This window comes from Ovis canadensis, chromosome 3 (assembly GCF_042477335.2).
Source record: "Ovis canadensis isolate MfBH-ARS-UI-01 breed Bighorn chromosome 3, ARS-UI_OviCan_v2, whole genome shotgun sequence".
NCBI lineage: Eukaryota > Metazoa > Chordata > Mammalia > Artiodactyla > Bovidae > Ovis > Ovis canadensis.
Genome location: NC_091247.1, coordinates 203240285 through 203261152, shown reverse-complemented (window position 1 = coordinate 203261152; position 20868 = coordinate 203240285). Strand labels below are relative to the sequence as shown.

The 20868-nt window shown below is 36.7% G+C and overlaps 1 protein-coding gene and 1 non-coding gene across 2 annotated transcripts in view; both read left to right on the top strand.

Moving 5' to 3' along the window:
• PIK3C2G (phosphatidylinositol-4-phosphate 3-kinase catalytic subunit type 2 gamma) overlaps window positions 1-20868 on the top strand; it is a 651998-nt gene that overhangs the window by 73584 nt on the left and 557546 nt on the right. The gene's annotated exons all lie outside the window — the stretch shown is intronic.
• On the top strand, window positions 14646-14717 carry TRNAE-UUC (transfer RNA glutamic acid (anticodon UUC)). The gene has a single exon. It is a non-coding gene; the product is annotated as a tRNA-Glu (tRNA).

Here is a 20868-nt window from a genome sequence, read left to right as displayed (position 1 = left end):
ATGTTGAGTTTTAAGCCAACATTTCCACTTTCCTCTTTCACTTTCACCAAGAGGCTCATATACAAATATAATCTTTGTGAGATTGAAAGATGGATGGGAAAGTAATCTTAAGGAGAAACATATGAATAGGACTCTGGGACTGAATATAGTATATAAGGATATTTGTGTCCCACAATATGCTGACCAGAAAGCACCCATGAAGAGGAGACTCTTAATAATTAAGTAAGATGGCCCATCCTATGAAATTCTGTCAGATGCCCTCCTATGTGCTTATAATGTGTCCATGACAGCAGGGAGAAAGGCAATGCATGCCCTTTAAGTGCACAGTATCCTTCACTAAGGCTGACCTTCCATCTATCACTATTAAGGATCCAACTGACAACTGCAAAAACAAATTCTGAGTCTTTGATCTGACATAATATCCTGGCAGAACCAGCTATGGTGGCATGTTGTTTCTACCATCCTCTTGCATTGTGGAAGGAGTAGTGAGCAGTCCTCAGATGAACAGATTCACGTACCAGATTACTACTCGGGTTTGCCTTTCTAGTCTGAAATGTTTCTGTCGGCACCATCATTCATGTTTTATCTGCCATTTTGACATTTCACACATCATCATGGGATTCAGTTCATGGCAAAGGATAACCTACTGGAGGCTCAATGATAAAAATCATCTGGGATATACAAACTGGGATGCTGTTCTATGAGATGTGATATATTTCTTCAAGCGGAGGTCACATATGGTGCCATCTACTCTAGAGCCATCTACTTACTAACAAAGGAACCGAAAAGAAAATGTCCCGTCTCACTGGAAGCAAACATATCACTTTCCCGTATCTGTAAACTTGATCAGTTGGTTGATCAAGGTTGATCAGAAGTTTTAGTGAAGGGATAATAATATTGGCTGATGGGATTGATTCTAAATCCTTATAGCCAATTGGCCCATTGTTACTCAATGAGAATAAGGAAAATATATTGAAGACCAGACATTATCCCTGATGCACTGCTTGAAAATGAAAGTGAAAGTGAAGTCGCTCAGTTGCGTCCAACTCTTTGCGACCCCACGGACTCTAACCTACCAGGTTCCTCCATCCATGGGATTTTCCAGGCTAGAATACTGGAGTGTGTTGCCATTTCCTTCTCCAGGAGATCTTCCTGACCCAGGGACTGAACCCTGGTCTCCTGCATTGCTCAGTTCAGTTCAGTCGTGTCCTACGCTTCCAACCTCATGAATCACAGCATGCCAGGCCTCCCTGTTCATCACCAACTCCCGGAGTTCACCCAAACTCACATCCATCGAGTCAATGATGCCATCCAGCCATCTCATCCTCTGTCGTCCCCTTCTCCTCCTGCCCCAAATCCCTCCCAGCATCAGAGTCTTTTCCAATGAGCCAGCTCTTCGCATGAGCTGGCCAAAGTACTGGAGTTTCAGCTTTTGCATCATTCCTTCCAAAGAAATCCCAGGGCTCATCTCCTTCAGAATGGACTGGTTGGATCTCCTTGCAGTCCAAGGGACTCTCAAGAGTCTTCTCCAACACCACAGTTCAAAAGCATCAATTTTCTGCATAGAAGTTAAAAAAGCAGGGTGACAATATACAGCTTTGACGTACTCCTTTTCCTATTTTGAACCAATCTATTGTTCCATGTCCAGTTTTAACTGTTGCTTCCTGACCTGCATACATATTTCTAAAGAGGCAAGTCAGGTGGTCTGGTATTCCCATCTCTCTCAAAATTTTCCACAGTTTATTGTGATCCACAGTCAAAGGCTTTGGCATAGTCAATAAAGCAGAAATAGATGTTTCTCTGGAACTCTCTTGATTTTTCCCACATTGTAGGCACTGCTTAGTATTCCTTTTAAGTGAATGCTAGTACACTGGAAATTTTTACATGACAACTCAATAGAAACATGATCATCAAGGATTCAGTTTATGTAAATACACAGGTTTTAGTCACTTCATGGAAGAAGAATCATATAGGTGAGATCCTGGTAAAAAGCAATCCTCAATCACAAGCACTGAATATAACTATTTTGTTTTTAATCATTATAATATTAAGTGGCCAGAAAGTTTTTTAATTCAGTTTTTTTCATGTATTTTAATAGTAGTAAAATATTTTGCCATCAGAAGATTAGACATATAATTACATAGATACCTATGTAATCATTTATGAGATTTTTACCTTTGACTCTTAGTCCATTTGAAATTTGATGCATAGTTTGAGGTGTGTAAATGTTTCTGTCTCAATAATTAATAATCTTACCAACCATAATTGAATGGTTTTTAAATTTACTTATTTTAATTTTAATATATAATGAATGATTTCTCAGATGGGTGAAGCATAATCTTTACTACGTACAAACTTATTTTGTATGAAACAAAACAAATACATTTCAACTGCTGATGATGGGCTTTCTTTTCATATATATCCTGTTTTGAGGAGGAGCACATACACATAAATTAATAAAATGATGTAGGAAGTTTTCTGGTTGAAAGCCAGAACTTGTCAACATTCTATCACGTGCATGTGTGCTCAGTTGCATCCAGCTCTTTGCAACCCTAGACCATAGCCCGCCAGGCTCTTCTAGTCCATGGGATTCTCTAGGCAAAAATACTGGAGTGTGTTGCGGCGCCCTTCTCTGGGGGATCTTCTTCACTCAGAAATCAAACCCATGTCTCTTGCACTCCCGCATTGCAGGTGGATTCTTTAACCGCTGAGCCACCTAGAAAGCCCCATGTTATCACAGTTCAGTATTCTTATCTTCTCTTTTTTCCCTTCCTCCACTTGTACATGTCCCTTGCAAATGTGCCATTTCTCTTCTTCATTCTATTCCTTTTCTATGTTGCTCATTAAAATGTTACAGTTTGTAACCCAGTATTGTCCCTATATTACAAGACTTTTATCATTTAGATATAAGTAATTGTTTTGCTATACAGCTGGTTTCTGGTGTGATCTAACTGCTTTTGTGATACGTCTCAGACACCTAATGCCACACAAAGCATTGCTCAGCTTTTCCTGTAAGTAAATTATATTATTTGGATATAAATTTCTTTTATAACATGTATCTGGAAAGATTTAGCTCACTTAGTGAGAAATGTAACAACAAATTACATTGAAAATGTACCTACAGTCACTAAATATTTTACATTGTGTCTATCATATCTCTGATTTATTTGTTTTTTTAATCATATATTTCTACAACATAACTTTGTTTATGAGAACTAATGTTTTAAATGTTCATACGAAATTTTATGCCTTTACTTTAGTGATTTCTTTCTAATTTCAATTGTAATGTATTGCTCAAAATTTGTTATCAAAGAAGTTTAATTAAGCTGTACATTTTGTTTGGTTTGCATGGTTGTGAAAGTGAAAGTGAAGTAGCTCAGTCCTGTCTGACCCTTTGCGACCCCATGGACTGTAGCCTACCAGGATTGTCCGTCCATGGGATTTTCCAGGCAAGAATATTGAAGTGGGTTGCCATTTCCTTCTCCAGGGGATCCTCCCGACCCAGGAATCAAACCCAAGGTTCCTTCATTGTAGGCAGACGCTTTACCATCTGAGCCACCAGGGAAGTCCATGGGTTTGCCTGGTTAGTTTATTGTTATTAGTATATGTCATATCACTTAAAGTCCATTTTGGAAAATTAGCTAATTGGTTTTAGCTTCGCATCTTGCATTATTTTCCAGAGATCAAAATTTTGTCGTCTTGCTTTAGATCATGTTTAAGTTTTAAATTGAAATTTTCAAGCTTAATGCCATAATTAGTTAAATGTTGGCATCCTTTTGTATGTGAGTTAAACACTTTTCATTTTAATTTTATGAAGTATTTTGGGAAAAAATACATAGGTGAAGAGTAGCAATAAAATCAATGGCTCTACTGGAAGTTTAACATAATTATATCCATCTTTCATTTTAGAGATTTAGTTTTGGTGAAAAACAATCATGTTTACTACCTCCATTACTTTGTATTCACAAAAACAGAGACATTACTTTGCTGACAAAGGTCCGTCTAGTCAAAGCTATGGTTTTTCCAGTAGTCACGTATGGATGTGAGAGTCGTACTATAAAGAAAGCTGACTGCAACGAATTGATGCTTTTGAACTGTGGTGTTGGAGAAGACTCTTGAGAATCCCTTGGACTGCAAGGAGATCCAACCAATCCATCCTAAAGGAGATCAGCCAAGAATATTCATTGGAAGAACTGATGCTGAAACTGAAACTCCAATACTTCGGCCACCTGATGTGAAGAACTGACTCATTTGAAAAGACCCTGATGCTGGGAAAGAATGAAGGCAGGAAGAGAGGGGAATGACAGAGGGTGAGATGGTTGGATGGCTTCACCAACTCAGTGGACATGAGTTTGAGTAAGCTCCGGGAGTTGGTGATGGACAAGGAAGGGCATGCTGTAGTCCACGGGGTCACAAAGAGTCGGACATGACTGAGCGACTGAACTGACTAATCAAACAATCAAGGAGAGGTATGGAGAGGATGGGAACTGTGATCCTGACACTGCTGCAGGAAAAACAAAACCCACCCACAGAAATTTTAAAACCTAGGTGTATAAATGTTAATACCTTTAACCCAAGTTTAAATAGGCATGTGTTATTTGCTTACAGGAAAAACAGACTGGTTCCAAACAGGAAAAGGAGTACGTCAAGGCTGTACCCTGCTTTTTTAACTTATATGCAGAGTACATCATGAGAAACTCTGGGCTGGAAGAAGCACAAGCTGGAATCAAGATTGCCGGGAGAAATATCAATAACCTCAGATATGCAGATGACACCACCCTTATGGCAGAAAGTGAAGAGGAACTCAAAAGCATCTTGGTGAAAGTGAAAGTGGAGAGTGAAAAAGTTGGCTTAAAGCTCAACATTCAGAAAACGAAGATCATGGCACCTGGTCCCATCACTTCATGGGATATTTCCCATGGGGAAACAGTGGAAACAGTGTCAGACTTTATTTTTTGTGGCTCCAAAATCACTGCAGATGGTGATTGCAGCCATGAAATTAAAGGACACTTACTCCTTGGAAGAAAAGTTATGACCAACCTAGATAGCATATTGAAGAGCAGAGACATTACTTTGCCAACAAAGGTCTGTCTAGTCAAGGCTATGGTTTTTCCAGTGGTCATGTATGGATGTCCATCATCACTGACTTGATGGACATGAGTTTGGGTTAACTCTGGGAGTTGGTGATGGACAGGGAGGCCTGGCGTGCTGCAATTCATGGGGTCACGAAGAGTCAGACATGACTGAGCGACTGAACTGAACTGAACTGAACTGAACCTTGCCTACACTATCAATGTGAACATGTGAAACAGTTGCCTATAAATTATAAGATGTAATAGTTCCTTAAAGGAACTACATATTGTTGCATTTTCAGTATAAAATCACTTAAAATAAGTTGTTAAATTTCTCAGAAGTGTAAAAATGCCAGAATTATGTATAGCAATAGAAGAAATTAGCTACTAATGAGTATTGAAAACAATCAAATAGGAGGACTAAAATGGGAGTATAACTACAAAGATGGATCAAGAATATTGATGAGAGACAAGCACATTCAGAAGTTAGTAAGAAAAGCAAACTGGCCAGGACTAGATCAGGACTAATCTAGCTCTAGAAGTATCACATGAGAAAAGTTCAGTAGAGTGTAATCACCATGAAGGAACATAGAATATTTGTGCACTATGTATCTAAAGATGCTGGGACAAATTTTAGAAACATTAAATGTGCAAAGCGCAGCCATGATTGAAATAATTCAATCAACCCACGTTCTAAAACATTTGCTCTATTTTAAGAATTGCTTAAGGCTTTCCGGTAGCTCAGTAGTAGAGAACCTGCCAGCCAATGCAGAAGACACGGGTTCAATCCCTGGTTCAGGAAGATCCCCCAGAGAAGGAAACATCAACCCACTCGAGTATTCTTGCCTGGGAAATCCCATGGACAGAGGAGGCTGGTGGGCTACAGTCCATGGGGTCACAAGAGTCAGATACAACTTAGCGACTAAACCACCACCACCACCAAGGGAGATATATGAGAAGCAAAAAGTATAGAGAACGTACATGAGAATAACAATTTGGAAAAAAATTTACATGAACAGATAAGAAGATTAAACCAAACCCTAAAAATATCCCTTCTTATGTCAAATGCAAAGCCTACCAGCACAGTTTGAAATCTGCTGAGAATGGTATAAGTTTCCCAGTATATATCTACTTATAATTTATGAAAACAGAAAATATGGGCTAACCAAGGCAAACATATGTTCAGCATGATTATAAAGCAGACTGTTATTTGATATTGACGAACTCACCTCTTTTGAAGTCTCGTTTAGGACAACAAAGAAATTAATAAATATCATTATTGTATTATGTAGGTCACATTTCTTTTTAAATTTCATTCATGCTTGGAGAATATTTTGCAAATTATTTTAAATTAAGTCGCTGAATATCTAATTGCCCTCTAGAGCAATCCAATATTGATCTCATGATCAATGGTGATTGTGCTGTGCTATTTTTTAAATTTTTATTCAATGAAAAATGATTTTGAGAGTTTAATATACGATGGTTTAAGCAGTTTATTGTGTCAATATGAACAAGAGAGTTAAAAAAGATAAAATCTACTGACTGAATTAATATCAGTCACTATTTCTGCAGCTGTTTGATTATTATTAATAAAACAAAATAATATTTTGGTTTATGTGTCATGAAACTGTAATACACAGCAAAATAGAAGTAAAAGGGCCATCCTAAAATTTTAAGATGTATAAAATGTAGTTTGAGAAAGAACATATGGACTCAAAAATGACAGGAAATTCCAGGGCCCAGGATCTATAATTATAGTGAGTACACTGATAGCAAGATGTGTGTGTGTGTGCACACACATGTGTGTCTTGGAGAGTTGTTAGGAAAGACTTCGCTGAGTTGGTATGCAAAATGGGTGGTTTTATTTATCTGAAGGACAGTGTGAAATTGCAAAGTTGTCCTAAAAAAAAGAGACAGCAAAAGTAAAGGCTCTTGGCTCTGAGGTAGTATGGTATGTCTGAGCACAGATGATTTTTTTTTTTAATTGGAGTATAGTTTTACAATGTTGTGATAGTTTCTGCTGTACAATGAAGTGAATCAGCTATGTGTATACATATATTCCCCCACTCTGGGACCCCCACCCCCACTCCCTGAGTGAGATGGCCTCTAGGTTATCACAGAGCATCAAGCTGAGCTCCCTGTGCTAAAGCAGGTTCCCACTAGCTTTCTGTTTCATACATGGTCCTGTGTGTATGTCAGTCCTAGTCTCCCAATCCATTCCACCCTCCCCATCCCCCACTGTGCTATTCTCTGCATGTCCAATCTCTACATCTATGTCTTTATTCCTGCCCTGCAAACAGGTTTATCCACACCATTTTTTTTAGACTTCACATTTATGCGATAATATGCAATTTTTTTTTCTCTTTCTGGTTTACTTCACTCTGTATGACAGCCTTTAGGTTCATCCATGTTTCCATAAATGACTCAGTTTCATTCCTTATGTGAGCATGGGTGATTTTGTGCTGTCAAAAAGAAAGGGAAAAAAAATGAGTTGCTCAGGAATTTAGAATTTGGAAGGATCTGGAGAAGTAATAATTTTAAACATGGGAGTAATTTGCTTATGTTTGCTTGCAGAGCCACAATTCTGGCATGCATATAGATTTACCAATTCTGCAAATTAGAATTATTCAACTTTCCATTGATAAAACTACAATATCCAATAACATATACTAAGAATAATTATTTAAACACGTTGCTCACTTAATGAAAGCAATAATTTGGAAAAGAACAGAAAAGAAATCGCAGAGATAACCAAGTGCTGGTTCCAGCATGAGTCCTGAATGTACTTACCAAAATATTGGGACCCTGAGATGCCACCTAGATGATAGCAAGGCACAAAGAACAGGATATAAAGATAGGACCTCTGCTTCTGTGTATGATGAAGTAGCTTGAATCTAATCTAACTAACTCTCAATTTGTTAAGAGTTAGAAGAGCAGGGAGTGGGATAAACTACTTGATGCCACTAGAAAGCAAGCAACACACTCAGGAATTGAGGGACTATTGTGAATCTTGAAACAAGGGTAATACACAAGGTGGGCTCCACACTGGCCTGGCTTTGTCCACTAGGCCGTTTCTCAGTTTACTGCATTGTAGTGGCACAGGGCCAAACAGAAGGAAGTAGTCTTAAGGGGAAAGGCTGTGTTGAACCCCACAAAGTTATTAGACAAAATTCACTTGTACCACCACTGAGTATGCAGACGGTTCTACTTTGATTTTCCATTTCAATTTTCATAGTAATGCTATACAAATAGACTCTATCTCTCCATATATATATGGAGAGAGAGAGATTTTTATATACTAACAAGGAATTAGTTAGGGATTTTTTTATACTAACAAGGAATACAAAATAATTGATTTTGTTTTGTTAAAATAAGGAGACACTGCCTTACATGACTTACTCCAGTCCAAAATTTCCTCTTACCCAACTTCCTTTAAACTCATTTTGGGTCTAATTGTCAGAAAAAAAAATGCATATGGAAGAAATCCAGCACAAATTTGGTCTTGTTATCTAGCTGCCTTAAATTACATTTGAATCAATATGAGAAAATCACAGAAAAGGAGATAGATGGCCTTATGATGACCAATAAAGATAATTTCAGTATGTGTTAATATTTATTATCATGAAAACTTGTGATCATTTAATTAAGTTACCTTATCTTTTGCCTTAAATTCTTTAAAAAAAAAAAAACAACCATATTAATTCAGCCAAATAAGCACTTCAGAATTTTTAAAGTCTATTGATTTTTTTTTTTCTTCTAAAATCTCAGTAAGATTTGTCCCTAGAGAATTCTCTAAAAGGGCAAACGATGTCCTTGCAGCCTTGGCTCTTTCAGACTGTTGGCAGTTTAATGACTCACTGTGCTTATAAATGTTCCTGATTAAGCTCTTTTCATTTTATTCTGTAATTTAGTTTATATCATTACATTTCACACGTAATTTCTCATTTCTGCTACTGGATTCACATATCATTCAACATCAACTTGTGCAGTTGACAGTCTCTTGTAAACATCAAGTGTGTTTTCTCTACTTGACCTTTGCTAACCTTCTGTAACAGACCTATTCTTTCAAATGGGCAGAAATGACTTTTTGTATGTAAGTTATCTATCACACAGGGTGAAAAATCATTTATCTTAAAATGAAACTTAAACTGTACAGACTCTGATGTTGAGAAAAAGAACTAAAAGATGATGCTAGAAATTAATGATGTCCCTTGGGTTTAGTTTTATCCAGATCTTGGAAAAGACGTAACACTGAAACAGCTGTTTGCTTGCTAGGGTATGAAAGTTTCCCACAGCAGGGCTTGATGCTTCACATCAGAAGATGTAGAACTGAGTGTTAAAATATGATTTGACACTGAAGCAGAAGTTCTATGACATATGAAACTCCACCAAAAATGCCAGGCCAAAATACAATATTCCACAAGATAATTGGGTCTAGAATTCTTGAACTCTTGCTCCTAGTTTGAGAGTATAAAATAATTAAAAATGGAACATCACAAAATAAACTTTTTTTGATGAGGGATTTTGCCTTCCCCCTTGCCAAAGGGGAGGCATGAGGTCCTTTCTCCATTTCAAGCCACAAAAGGAGACCTCCATGGAGGTTTCAGAAGGAGACTATTCTTCCAGTTCTGCAGACATAGGTGAATGGGGCCCGACTAATGTCTGAGAAAGCCAACACTGCCTTTGAACTAGGAGTATGTCTCCTACCTGGAAAAATCCAGAGACCAAGGAAAAAGCAGATGGACTGTTTTGGGGCAGATTTCAGGAAAGTCACTGCCATGAGATAGGTTTGCACTCTGAGGGTTTTCAGACATGAGTTGCACCAATGTTTTCCAGGGATAGGAGTCTCATGTAATTGGGGAGCAGAAAGAAACCGGAGGTATAATTCCTGATACCCTGGTTGTCACAAACAGTCATACACATCAGGGAACTTCAAGGGAGAAAGACAGCAAAAGTCCCCATGAAGAACCCTGCAGAGAGTTGCCTTAAACCATCTGCCAGGGCTGGAAGGCTGGAAAGGATCCACAGACAGAGATTAACTAATCACATTTCCTCTCTTTCCACCCTCTTCTGTTGACCATGATGGAAGCCAAAGTGTAAACCAGCTGTGGGAAATCTGGAATAGCACTGAGGCAAGAAAAACAAACCCTAAATTGAGTTTGATATTTTTATTTTTGTAAAGAATTTGACTTTTCAACTACTAAATTAAGATAGCATCTACAAGTTAAAATGTCTTGAAAGACTTACCTATGAGCAAGTAGAAACACACACATACACACACACACACACACACACACGCACGCACCAAATAGGGGACCAATGAAAGCTTTTATAGGAGCTAAGGAGTAAAGAGTATTTACCCCAACTGAATACTTTTAAAGGGATTGTTGTTATTTACTTGCTAAAGTCTTGTCTAACTCAGCATACCAGGCTCCCCTGTCCTTCACTATCTCCCAGAATTTGCTCAAACGCATGTCCACTGAGTCAGTGATGCCATCCAACTATCTTATTCTCTGTCACCCCCTTCTCCTCTTGCCCTCAAACTTTCCCAGCATCAACGTCTTTCCTGATGAGTCAGCTCTTTGCATTAGGTGTGGCAGGCAAAAACCTAGGGATATTATGTCATGAAATCTGCTAACTCACATGATTATGATATATTTTTTGAAGGGTTAAAGAAACATACTTGGTGTGATTGAAAATATATCTCATTTCATTAAAAGTAATGACATTTTCTGTTTCTAAAATATGATACTAAAACATTAAATACTGTCATCAGAAGTTTCCTAAAATTATATTGAGTGAGTGAGTGAAGTCATTCAGTCGTGTGACTCTTTGCGACCCCATCGACTGTAGCCTACCAGGCTTCTCGGTCCATGGGATTTTCCAGACAACAGTACCAGAGTGGGTTGTCATTTCCTGCTCTAGGGGATCTTCCCGACCCAGGGATTGAACCCAGGTTTCCCACATTGCGGGCAGATGCTTTACCCTCTGAGCCACCACTTAATTCGGTAAATATCAGGCTTGAACTTAACTGGAGTTTCAATCTAGAACATATAATATTAATTTGCTGTTTTTAAACTATTTTTTTCAACTATAAGCATTTGAAAAGGAAGAATAGGTCTTATATGTTTGTTCACCATTGAGTTGGTGATACCATCCAACCATTTCATCCTCTGTCATCCCCATCTCCTCCTGCCTTCAATCTTTCCCAGCATCAGAGTCTTTTCCAATGAGTCAGTTCTTTCTCCAGTAGCATATTGGGCACCTACCAACCTGAGGAGTTTATCTTTCACTGTCATATTTTTTTGCCTTTTCATACTGTTCATGGGGTTCTCAAAACAAGAATATTGAAGTGGTTTGCCATTCCCTTCTCTAGTGGAACACGTTTTGTCAGAACTCTCCACCATGACCCATCTGTCTTGGGTAGCCCTACATGGTATGGCTCATAGTTTCACTGAGTTAGACAAGGCTGTGTTCCATGTCATCAGTTTAATTAGTCTTCTGTGATTGTGGTTTTCATTCTGGCTGCCCTCTGATGGAAATTGAGTTCTTTATTTTTTTTGAATATTTTTAGAAGTTCTATACATACTTTAGCTCTCCAGGGGATCTTCCCAACCCAGGGAATGAACCCAGGTCTCCCACATTGCAGACAGATTTTTTTATCAGCTTAGTCCCCCCATTTAGGACTACCATGACACATGACAAGATGTATCACCTTTAAATGTTTGGCGACTAATCCACTTGGGGGTTTTGAATAATTCAAATTATAAAATTAATAAACATTGATAAAAGTTATATCACATTAGTAAAGCTCATATTTCTAGCCAGTCAATGTGCTATGAAGGAAGTTATTATTCTCTCCAATATCAAAAAAAGAATAATCTCGCCTCAGAATGTTTGCCACTTACCCCAAATCACAGTAGCAGCAAAGCTAGAAGTGAAAATTGTCTTATCAACTCCAAAGGCTACACTTTTTCCACTACATTGTATCACCAGCTGAGCCAAATAAATTCATATTTTCAAAATATAATTAATCAAATTCAAGTTCTTCATGTACTACTGAAATAGGTCACTTTACAAAGTTCTGGTTTGCTTAGTTTGTTACAAAATCAGGAAAATTCTGGAATTTATTTATCTTGAAATATTTACAAAAGAGAGAAAGCATCCATTCTCTCACATTTGCATTCATTGATTCATCAGGCATCTGTTGGCTGACTGTGCACTTCTCTAAACTCAGGAGGTTAATCTGTGAATAAGACAATGTCTCTATTTTATATAACTTACATTTATATGGGAGAAGAAGACAATAATCACAAACAAGTTTTCAGTAATATTAAAATTATTATTAAAAGCCTTCCATGTAATAGTATTTTCTAAAACAAAATAAATTTTAAATGCTTTGAAGTAGTTATTAACATGAAGATTGAAACAAAAGTGCTCAACCATTGGCTAAATACATTTTTGCCTGACTGAGACGGCTTCTCCGATGGCTCAGTGGGTAAAGAATCCACCTGCAATGCAGTTCTATCCCTGGATCAGGAAGATACTGTGGAGGGTCAAAGATGGCTCAGTGGGTAAAGAATCCACCTGCAATGCAGTTCTATCCCTGGATCAGGAAGATACTGTGGAGGGTCAAATGACAACCCTTCCCAGTATTCTTGCTTTAAAAATCCCATGGACAGAGGAGCCTGGCGGGATACAGTCCAAAGGGTTGCAAAGAGTCGGACACAACTAAGCAACTAAGAATGCACGCGTGCAAGAGAGGCAAGTACTGAAAAGCGTTAATACTTCCCTATTATACAAATATACCCTTTAATATCTTTATCTTTAGCAGCAGTATCTGAAAACACCACAAGAGGGTGACATTACTCTTTAAAAATAAATCTTTGGTTCGAATAGCATAAACATTCTTCAGTTTCCTAAAGCAAAAACTGAAATGTTCTTGCTTTTGTTTTTCTTTCTTTCTTTCTTTTTGTTTTTTAGTGTTTTAAAAGCACATGTGAGATTCCTAGAATATATAACTGTGGAAATCACATTAAAGAGTGATTTTCCAAGTTAATATATTGCAATCTATGACATATTTTAAAATAGCAGTGTGAATAAATGAATCAACTAGAGCTTTGGCAAATATTGATATCTCACTCTTAAAATTCCTGCCCCAAAATTATTGTGGCTCATCTGTTATGTTTACACACAAATTTTTTTGTGTGTGGAACTTCACCATTTGGACTTCCCTTGGCTGTCCTTGATAACAATTTGCAGAATGATTTTATATATCAGAATAACTTAGAATATCTTGATATTATAAGAGACTGCATTGATGATTCCAACTATATTAAAGAGATGACTTGTTTCAGGCTTATATTTATAAGTGTCAAATGCTTAGAATTTAAACTAGTAAAACATTCTGAAGTAATTATGTATGTCTTTCGAATTTATCAGATTTTTTATTTTCCCTGGTTATCAGATGTCTTGTTGTTAACTCTACATTCTAACACTCCTCACAATTTCCTCCAAATCATGGGAGACTCTGTTTCCAGTGTATTCTTAGGTAAAGATCTGACAATAAGAGATTCTCACTTGAGATCTGAAAAGCAGAAGAAAAGGAAAAGCCTTTATTTTCTGATGGCAGTTGCAACAGAACTGTAAGTAAGCAGTAGAGAAGGGGTTTGCAGAGACTTCTAAAATGATATCCTGTAAAAACCATCTGTCTCAGAGTTATAAGCATGTGGAATGCACAGTTTTCCTGATGTCATTCAAGTTGATAATATCTAAGTGATCCTTTGCAAATACCCATTTGAAGGTTGCAGGCAGCTGAGATCATTGACTGCAATGTAATTTTTTAACCTCTTGTGGCATTTTTTCAGACCTTCACTTCCAGTCCATGTCAATGGATGTATAAACTTACAATTCCTTTATTAAAACTAGTATCTCTTGGAATACATAGAGTGGCCATGGCTTTCCTGACTTGACCAAAACTAATGTGCTCAGAGGGCTTCCCAGGTGGTGCTAGTGGTAAAGAACCCAGCTGTCAATGCAGGAGAGGTAAAAAATGCGGTTTCACTCCCTGGGTCAGGAAGATACCCTGTAGGAGGGCATAGCAACCTACTCCAGTATGTTCGATGCCATGGACCCAGAAGCTTGGTAGGCTACAGTGCAAGGGGTCGGAAAGAATCGGATACATCTGAAGCAACATAGCACACACGCTATACATGCGTGGTACGTATATTAGAGAATTTTCTTTTAACTTTTTTAATCTTTAATTTCTTTTGACAATGTTTTATAGTTTAAAGGATGTAATCTTTTAACTTTTGTTAAATTTACTTCTAAGGTTTTTTTTTAATATAAATTTATTTATTTATTTTAATTAGAAGCTAATTACTTTACAATATTGTATTGGTTTTGCCACACATCAACATGAATCTCAGACAGAGTTGTGTATTTCAGCACTGCAAGGATTTCCCTAATAAACTGCATTTTCCAATGATATGGTGCTGGACTATGAAAATAGAATTGAAATTTTTTCTGATATCCAGAAACTGCTATGAATTAAAATAATCATCTTTAGTGAATTCCTTGGTGGTTCAGTGGTTAGGACTCAGCACTTTCACTACTGTGGCCTGGGTTCAATTCCCGGTTGGGGAACCAAGATCCCACAAGGCACACTGTGTGGCAGAAAAGAAAGAAATCATCTTTAGAGTCTATATACAAAGGCATATGTTTTCAAACTATTGATCATATTATTTTTATCTGATCCTTATATGTCTGTTTTATAAATTTCTTTTTCCTGCCTTATTTTATCAGCCAGCCCAGTGAATAGAAGTGATGGCTCCTTTATTCATTCACAATATTAGAGAGAAAGCTATCAATTATCAAGACCAGCTGTGAGATGAGCAGTAGGTTTTCACACATGCATACTATATATTAGGGAAGTTTCTCTATGCTTTTACTTTACTAGGAAGTTTTATCATGCATAGATATTGCATTTTTCTAAATGTTTTTATGCATCTGTTCAAACAATCAAATAAGTTTCCCTTTATTCTACTAATGTGGTGAATCAAAGAACGTGTTTGATCAAAGAATGTAAAAAAAATCCTTGAATTCTTAATATAAGCTCAACTTTCTCATGATATATGCTTTTTATACACAGCTTGATCGAGTATTTTAATATTTTTTCTCAGATATTTGCATTTATATTCTTAAGTAAAATTGACATATAATGCTCCTTTCTTGAAAAGTCCTTGTTAGGTTTTTGTAACAAATCTTGCTTGATACCAAATGTTACCTTCTGTAGTGAGTTAAAAAAACTTTCTTGTTTTACTGTATGTGAATATTTTCCCCTAAATGTTCAGCGGAATTCACTGAAACAGACTGGAATTTATTACATTTGAAGACCTTAAATTATGGTTTCATTTTCTTAACAGTTTTTAACTGACTAGAAATTTCTCACCCCTTCTCAGTTTTGCTAAATTTTGTATTTAAAGGGATTTGTAAATTTTACTGAGATTTTCAGATATATTAGGTTAAACTTGGTCATAAAATTCTCTTAATACTTTTTGACATCTGAATTATCAATATTAATATTTCCTTTAACATTCTTAATTAAAATTCTTTTTCTCAGTTTTTGATCACTATAAGTTGAGGCTTACTTTTTAAAAAAGCTTTCCTTTGAACCAAGGGATGGTTTTTCTTTGTCTTGTTTGATTTTCATTTATGCTAATTATCTATTTCATTAATTTAATTCATTAATAAACTTCCCTGGTGGCTCAGATGGTAAAGTGTCTGCCTACAATGCAGGAGACCTGGGTTCAATCCCTGGGTCGGGAAGAATAATTTCATTAATTTACTCATTTAATTTCACTAATTTATCTTCTCATCTTTATTATTTTCCTCCTTAAGCTTTTTTGATTATATGCTGCTGTTTATTTTTCAACTTCCATAGTTGGATTCATAGAATATTGATTCTTTAGTCTTTCTTATTTAAAAAAAAATACACACACACACACACACACACACATATTAGCCAGGGCTTCCCTGGTGGCTCAGATGGTAAAGAATCTGCCTGCAATTTGGGAGACCCAGCTTCAATCCCTGGATTGGAAAGATCCCCTGGAGAGGGAATGGCTACCCATTCTAGTATTTTTGCCTGGCAAATTCCATGGACAGAGAAGCCTGGCAGGCTGCAGTTCTTAAGATGACAAAGAGTCAGATATATCTAGAAGAAAGAAGTCAGAGAAAATAAAGAGCTATTAAAGAGAAAAAATTATGGATTATGCAATAATGCTAAAGAGGTCAAGTGAAAATATAGAAACTGTCTATTGGATCTGATATTGAAAGTCAACTGTACACTCAGATACATTTTAATGAGGTAACTGATAACTCTACCACTGTATTTTTCTGTAGTCTTAAATTCACTCTCATTCTAGTAATTTAGCTTTGGCCATTAAATGGAAAATTGCCCAAGGTTATCAGTGATGTCATTCTAGGAAAATCCCTTATCTTGTAATCTTGCTGTCATCATATTTCTACCTTATTTGCACTAAGTTGTTTGGCATAGAATTTGTGATATAGAAAAGAAAACAGAAACAATTTTCAAGGTAAATTGGAAATATGCCCAATAAAGTATTTCTAAACACGTTCAGATTATTTAAATTTTTATGAATTAGTAAGATATTCATTATTATCTGTAATGTTTTGCATAAAATGTGTATTAAAATATATATTAATAAAATGGCAAAACAGAGCTTGCCATTGTTTAGTTGCAAACTTGTGTCTGACCCTTTGAGACCCCCTAGACCGCAGTCTTCCAGACTCCTCTATCCATGGGATTCTCCAGGCAAGAATACTGGAATGGGTTGCCATGCTCTCCTCCAGGAGATCTTCCCAACCCAGGGATTGACAGGCATCTCCTGTGTCACCTGCATTGGCAGGCAGATTCTTTATCACTGTGCCACCTGGGAAGCCCCATATTAGTACTTATAGAGCAATAATATTCATATTAACAATTAAAATCTGAAGAATATTTAATGACGTGAAAATTTCATGATAGCCTATTAAATGAGGTTGCAACTCAAAGAATCAAGGTATTTGAAGCTACCGATGAGAATGATAGCCCAAAATATTAGCAATTGAAAGTTATTCACTCCAAATGAAATAAAAGTAACTGAAGTTTTTGAGAAGATTTTTTTTTAAAGTTCAGTCTTTAGAAAGCTAAAGAAAGAAATTGCATCACCAGAGTATTTTCTCCAAGATTGAAAAAGCATAAACTATACAAATACATGTATTTGAATGAATTGAAAATAAATTGAAAATCTGAAATGTCAAAATATTATCTCTAGAAAGAAAACATCCAACAGGAGAGACTTGAACACAGTCAAAGAGTACTGATAAACTGGAAGATAATGCGGAATCAACTCAGAATGCAGTATTGAGAGACACAAAATTTAGAAATATAAAAGAGCACTAAGAGAAATGAAGCATACATTGAGAAACTCCACCTACAATTAGAATCCAAGAATCCCAGATGAATAGCAGAAAAGTCACCTAAAGAAACAGTGAGAACACATGAATCCTACACAAAAATTTGCAGGCTGAGTTCCAATAAGGATAAATAAGTTCTCACCTAGTCAGTTTGACCCCTTCCCCAAAGGCTCAGCAGTAAAGAATCTGCCTGCAATGCAGGAGTCACAGAAGACATGGATTTGATTTCTGGGTTGGGAAGATCCCTTGGAGAAGGAAATGGCAACCCGCTTCGGTATTCTTGCCTGGAGAATCTCACAGACATTGGAGCCTGGCGGGCTACAGTCCAGAGGGTTGCAAAGAGTTAGACATTACTGAGTACACACACACACACACGTCAGATTACACTGAAACTACAACTTACCAAGAATTAAAGAGAAATAATCATAAATGCAAATGGAAACTCAGATCACGAAAAAAAAAAAAGAAAAACAGAGAACAGATTCACAATACACTTACTATCAGCTATCATAAATATCAGAAAACAATGGTATGACATAGCTAAGGAAAATAACTTTCAACTGAAATTTCTGTTTCTAGATGCCTTATTATTTAAGAATATCAATAAAAATAAAGATACTTTCAGACATCAAAAGCACTAGAGTTCATAGTCCATAGACACATTATAATGTATGTTTACACACCCATTAAGATGTATATTTAAACTCTTTTGGATCAGAGTTTTCCACTTGGAATATCATGTAACACACATAGATAGTTCTAAATTTTCTATTGGCACATTTTTAAAAAGTAAAATGATACCAGTAAAATTAACTTTAACAATATTTTACTTAACCTGATATATGCAAAATGTTACCATTTCAATGTATATAATCAGTATAAAAGCACTTTATAGTTTTAATAGTAACTGAAATTATTTTATGCTTATAGCCTATCTCTTATGAGACAGCCACATATCAAGTGCTCAGTAACCACTATGAGTCCTACTGTATTGGATAGCATAGTTTTACATGGTGAAGTTGCCACGTAGAGTCCACTTTCCCCTGGAACTGCTGAGTTATGTTACAGATCCACAATGCATTTTGTATGAGAGAGAAATGAATCTTTGTTAACACAGAAAATTATGGCATTCTTCATGCTGCACCATATTTTGCAAATCACAAAAATACAAAGATAGCAACAATCATGGCTTCCTAAGCACATTGAAAAATAGACCTTTGAAATATATAAAGGAAAGCCTGATAAAATCTCAAGAATAATTCATAAAACATGAGTCAAAGAGGCTTTTATGCCTGTCTATGAAAAAGTTATTGACAGTAGCTTAAAATTTAAGAAGGTCATAGAAACTCTGAATTCACAGTTATTCTAATGTACATGTACAAATGGAACCTATATCTCACAATAGACATTATTTTTAAGGTACACTTCAAGCATTTTCTACATAATTTTGAAGGAATTATCAATAAAACAAAAATTTCAATATTATATAGATACTTTCAACATAATGTGATATATTATAATAAAACACTAAAATAATCTCAAAAGAGATCAAAGTCTGATGAGTTTCGAAACTATATGTATATAGCACTAAGTCACTAAGTTGTGTCCAACTCTTGTGATCCCATGAACTGTATGTAGCCTGCCTGGTTCCTCTATCCATGGGATTCTACAGGCAAGAATACTGGAGCAGATTGCCATTTCCTTCTCCAGGGGAACTTCCTGACCCAGGAACTGAACTCAGGTCTCTTGCACTGCAGGCAGATACTTTACCAACTGAGCTTCGTGGGAAGCCTCATTCACTCAGTCGTGTCTGACTCTTTGCAACCCCACGGACTGTACAGTCCATGGAATTCTCCAGGCCACAATACTGGAGTGGGTAGCCTTTCCCTTCTCCAGGGGATCTTCCCAACCCAGGTATCGAACTCAGGTCTCCTGCATTGCAGGTGGATTCTTTACCAGCTGAGCCACAAGAGAAGCCCATATATATATACATGATATATAAAATATCATACATGTATATAAATTCCTCAATGACTCATAAAGAAAAATGGTAAGTTTTCAGTATCTTCAGAACTATGGACAATAAAAATAATGTGTAACAATTAACCTCAGTTCAGTTCAGTTCAGTCACTCGGTCGTGTCTGACTCTGCCACCCCATGGATTGCAACTCGCCAGGCCTCCCTGTCCATCACTACCTCCCGGAGTTTACTCAAACGCATGTCCATTGAGTTTGTGATGCCATCCAACCATCTCATCCTCTGTCATCCCCTTCTCCTCCCACCTTCAATCTTTCCCAGCATCAAGGTCTTTTCAAAGGAGTCAGCTCTTCACATCAGGTGGCCAAAGTATTGGAGTTTCAGCTTCAGCATAAGTCCTTCCAATGAATATTCAGGACTGATCCTTTAGGATGGACTGGTTGGATCTCATTACAGTCCAAGGGATTCTCAAGAGTCTTCTCCAACACCACAGTTCAAAAGCATCAATTCTTTGTGGTCTGCTTTCTTTATAGTCCAACTCTCACATCCATACATGACTACTGGAAAAAACATAGCTTTGACTAGATGGACCTTTGTTGGCAAAAGTAATCTCTGCTTTTTAATATGCTGTCTAAGTTGGTAATAACTTTCCTTCCAAGGAGTAAGCCTCTTTTAATTTCATGGCTGCAGTCACCATCTGCAATGATTTTGGAGCCCCAAAAAATAAAGTCAGCCACTGTTTCCCCATCTATTTGCCATGAAGTGATGGGACCAGATGCCAAGATGCAGCTAAATAGTTTTTAGTGGAAATTTTATAATCTTAAATGCATTAATTAATTTAACAAGAAATTTTAAAAGAAATCATTAAGCAGTCAATTCAAGAGGCTTAGAAAAAGAAAGCAACTTCATCTTAAGGAAGCGTGATTATTTTAATATCTGTTTGTAATGGGGTGGTAGAAAAGGTAGGGTATGAAATTTGAAACCTATACTTTTCAGAAGATAAATTGGCCCTAAACTCAAAATAGCTTATCAATATATCATACATTATTTCCCTACTGATATATGGGAAAATAGGCTAGTCTATGGAAATGCTAGCACTTCATGAAGTTTTTGCTCTGTAATGGTCTATAAACAATTTGTGCGTCTGTGTGTGTCTGTGTGTGTCTGTGTGTGTGTCTGTGTGTGTGTGTGTGTGCTCATGTGTGCATGCTCAGTCGTGTCTGACACTTTGCGACCCCATGGATTATAGCCTGCCAGGCTCCTCTGTCTGTTCACCAGGCTTCACTGTCCATTAAATTATCCAGGAAGAGTACTGGAGTGAATTTCCATTTCCTACTAC